Source organism: Chiloscyllium plagiosum, chromosome 24, assembly GCF_004010195.1.
Source record: "Chiloscyllium plagiosum isolate BGI_BamShark_2017 chromosome 24, ASM401019v2, whole genome shotgun sequence".
In the NCBI taxonomy this organism is placed as follows: domain Eukaryota; kingdom Metazoa; phylum Chordata; class Chondrichthyes; order Orectolobiformes; family Hemiscylliidae; genus Chiloscyllium; species Chiloscyllium plagiosum.
In genome coordinates this window covers 10,552,965-10,556,580 of record NC_057733.1, presented here as the reverse complement: position 1 = coordinate 10,556,580, position 3,616 = coordinate 10,552,965, and positions in this window count along the sequence as shown.

The window sequence follows — 3,616 nt, the reverse complement described above, 5'->3', positions numbered from 1 at the left end:
AGAAATGGATGCTGTTAAAGTGGTACCAATCAAGCATGCTGTTTTATCCTGGATGGAGTCAAGCTTCTTGAGTGTTGTTGGTGTAGGGAAAATTCCATCACACTCCTGACTTGTTTCTTGTAAATGATGGAAAGACTTGGGGAGTCAGTTGATGAGTTGCTCCTTACATTATTCCGAGCCTCTGACCTGTTCTGGTAGCTACTGCGATTATGCAACAAATCCATTTCAGTTTGTGGTCAACGGAAAGTCCCAGGATGTTGACAGTAGGAGATTCAATGATGGTAATACCATTGAATGTCAAGGGCAGTGGTTAGATTCTCTTATTGGTGATGGTCAGTGTCTGCAATTTGTGTGCTGTGAATATTACTTACCACTTGTCAGCCAAAGCTTGGATATTATCCATATGTTTTTGCATTTGAACATGGGGTTTTTCAGTATCTGAGGAGTCACAAATGGTGCTGAACATTGTGCAGTTATCAGCAAACATCCCATTTCTGACCTTATGATGGAGGGAAGGTCATTGATGGAGCAGCTGAAGATAGTTAGGCCTAGGATACTATCCTGAGGATCTCTTGCAGGCTTATCCTGGAGCTGAGATGGCTGACATCTGACCACAGCTTAAAAATGTGTTGCTGGAAAAGTGCAGCAGGTCAGGCAGCATCAAAGGAGAAGGAGAATCGACGTTTCGGGCATAAGCCCTTCTTCAGGAGAAACGTCGATTCTCCTTCCCCTTTGATGCTGCCTGACCTGCTGCGCTTTTCCAGCAACACATTTTTAAGCTCTGATCCCCAACATCTGCAGTCCTCACTTTTTCCCTCCTGACATCTGACCACCACAACCATCTTTCTATGTGCCAGGTATGATTTCAACAAGTTAGAGAATTTGCCCCTTGATACCTATTGATTCCAGTTTTGCTAGGGCTCCTTGATGTTATACTTGGTCAAATGCAGCCTTGATGTCAAGGGCTGTCACTCTCACCTCACCTTTGGAATTCAGCTCTTTTGTCCATGTTTGAACCAAGGCTGTAATGAGGTCAGGAGCAGAATCCAAACTGGGCGTTACTGAGCAGGTTATTGCTGAGCAGGTGCTGTTTGATAGCACTGTTGATGACACCCTCCATCACTTTACTGATAATTCATTTCATAATTCCTTTTCATAACTCTTAAAGTTGCTTTGTGGCCCTTTGCTGGTATTTGTGTCTTTCCCAATCAGTGGGATCTGTGCTGATTTTTTTTTCATTTTTGTAAGCGCTTGCTTTTAGTTTTATGCTGTCACCCTTACCTCTTTAATTGTCCGTGACTGTTTTCTCAGTGAAGTGGAGCTCTTCCCTCTTAGGGATATAAATTGCTTTTGTATTGTGTTTACTGCTTCTTTAAACATCCTCTACTCCTCTTCAATTGTTTTACCCACCAGCAGATTTTTCCCAGTACACTATTTACAATTCACTCTGTCTCGACTCATTAAAACTCGACTTACCTAAATCTAAAATGGCTAGTTCATGCTTTTCTCTTTCAAAAACTACATTGAACTCGATCATGTTATGATCACTACTCGATAAACGTTCACTTGCAATTACATTACTAAATAAATCCAACTCATTTATGAATCCAATATTGCTTGTTCCCTTGTTGCTTCAAGGTCTCTCCTGTTAGCCTTATTCTTTCATCCCACTTGTTTCCTTGGGACCTTTTCTCTTGTGGTAGACATTGTACTTAATTCCCCTTTTGCCCCTTGATTATTCATTGTTTTTCTAATACTGTTCGGGTCTTCTACTGTTTAGACTGAAGCAAAGTATTTATTTGCCTCTTCTGCCATTCCTGCTTCCCTGTTATTATTTCCTGAGCCTTGCTCTTGAAGGGGCCTTACATTCACTTTGGCAGCTCTCTCCTTTTTAATATATTTAAATTACCTCCTTCTGCCCATCTTCCAATACTTGCAAGGTTATCTCATAGTTAAACTTCTCCCTCTTTATTACTATTTTGGTCATTTTGTGGAGTTTTTTAAAAACGTTCCTAAACTTTTGGTTCCCATGAATCTTTGCCACATTCCCGCCTCAGGCGACTGACTGTGTGGAGTTTGCACGTTCTCCCCGTGTCTGCGTGGGTTTCCTCCCACAATCCAAAAATCTGCAGGTTAGGTGAATTGGCCATGCTAAATTGCCCGTAGTGTTAGGTAAGGGGTAAATGTAGGGGTATAGGTGGGTTGCGCTTCGGCGGGGCGGTGTGGACTTGTTGGGCCGAAGGGCCTGTTTCCACACTGTAAGTAATCTAATCTAAACTAATCTAATCTAATTATATATTTTTTTGTTTTAATCTGATGCTACACTTAACTTCACAAGTTGACCATGGTTGGCTTACCCCCTTCCCTGAATTTGTTTTGCTCACTGGGATACACTTTTGCTGTGAGTCATTGTTAGAAATTAAAGTTAGACAGCCAGGTCAAATCAGCCTCCCTCTAACTATATTTGCAACACTGTAAAATTAAAACCTTCAAAACCTTTAAAATTGACCCCAATGGTTACTTACCAGATGTTTTGAATAACCAATCCCAAACATTGACAGTATTGATTCCAGATTTCAGTTATTTCAGTTAAACAAAAGACTTAGCAATTTATTAACAATACAGTAACTTTAGCAGAGCAAAACTGAAAAACAAAGCAATCTAATTAATGTCTATGATTTAAATGTAATAACCTTTGTTATCAGTCCCATTCAAACAAATGTTAGACAGACAAACAAACACAGCTAAGGGCTAATGTAAAACATATAATGAAGGTGGCTGAAAAATGTGTTGCTGGAAAAGCACAGCAGGTCAGGCAGCATCCAAGGAGCAGGAGTATCAAGGTTTTGGGCGCAAGCCCTTCTTCAGGAAAGGTGGGCAGATTATCCACTTGAGAAGTTTTCACACTGCATTGTTCCACAGGAACATATCATTGTTTCCTCACTGATTTTCTGAAGACAGTGAACAATGCAATCTTTTCCAGTTCAATTTTATGAAGATTCAATAGTACTTATAACTTAGATTCTACTTTCAGAACCTCGAATATTCAGTGCTAGGTGGTTAGGTAGAGAGCTTTCAAGTCTTCATGCTGTACTATCAACATTCCTTCTGACCCAATCACAGCCCAAACACTATTCAAACCTTGGCCTCTCTCTGTTAGACTAACCTTCTCTCCATGAGGTCTTAGCCTCTGTTCAGCAGTTGGCATCGGCTTGAGCACAGGGTCTCTCCTAGACTTGCAGGACTGGCTTCATAAGCAAACAGTCTCCTCTCTTTAGTTTTAACACAAGCTGCTGATAATTCAAAGGTTACCTTTCAGCTCTCAGCTCACATATTCCATCTCCAAATCAAAAATGATAAAAAGAATAAATCATTAGCTTCATATAACATGATTAACATGGTTCTAACATTATTAATAGCTTTCTTTAACTTCTGCCATTATTCGTCAACTGTTTTTGTTGCTAAACCCCTTTCCCAGGCAAAAGTGGGTACTGCAGGTGCTGGAGATCAGAGGCAAGATTAGCGTGGTGCTGGAAAAGCACAGCAGGTCAGGCAGCATCACAGCAGCAGGAAGGGCTGATGAAGGGCTCCTGCCCGAAACGTCGATTTTCCTGCT